The 494-nt window shown below is 42.9% G+C and overlaps 1 long non-coding RNA gene across 1 annotated transcript; it reads right to left on the reverse strand.

Annotated features, from left to right (window-relative positions):
- LOC107988253 (uncharacterized) lies at positions 1-494 on the reverse strand. The gene is made up of 3 exons (XR_001759840.1): positions 475-494; positions 269-396; positions 1-13 (listed from the first exon to the last, which is right to left on the reverse strand). It is a non-coding gene; the product is annotated as an uncharacterized LOC107988253 (long non-coding RNA).

The raw sequence follows: 494 nt of genomic DNA on the forward strand, positions 1-494 counted from the left end.
CAGACTGAGGGTCCTGACATTGAAAAAAGCAAATGTTTTAGAAGAAGAAAAAGTTGGAACATTTTAAGGATGTCCAACTGAAGCAGCTGGAGGGATGACATCGTAGACTGTTAGCACAGGCTATAGGCTATATTCATTCCAAATGAAAATGGCAGCAGTATATTTAAATGTCTTCATTTCCCTGGACTGAAATCAACGGAACTACTGAAGGGACAGCAGGGGGCGACAAAACTTATCAACAAATCCTCTCATGAAAAGACGAACTTACCGCAAGGTCTCCGGAGATATTAGCTCCGGCCAAAATCCCAGTGGCTGCTGGGAAGAAGATGGCAAAGACAGAAAAAAATGTCTCGTCGTTCCTAAAGTCCGGACCGAGGTTCTCGATGAAGATCGCAGCTGCAAGTGAGAAAGTTCAATGTTGTTGACTTTAACGCAGGCGACAAAAATATTGGGAAGGAAAAGCTGCAGACTTACTTTTGTAGCCAAAAAATCCT

Source organism: Cynoglossus semilaevis, unplaced genomic scaffold (genome assembly GCF_000523025.1).
Source record: "Cynoglossus semilaevis isolate Cse_v1.0 unplaced genomic scaffold, Cse_v1.0 scaffold5109, whole genome shotgun sequence".
Lineage (NCBI taxonomy): Eukaryota > Metazoa > Chordata > Actinopteri > Pleuronectiformes > Cynoglossidae > Cynoglossus > Cynoglossus semilaevis.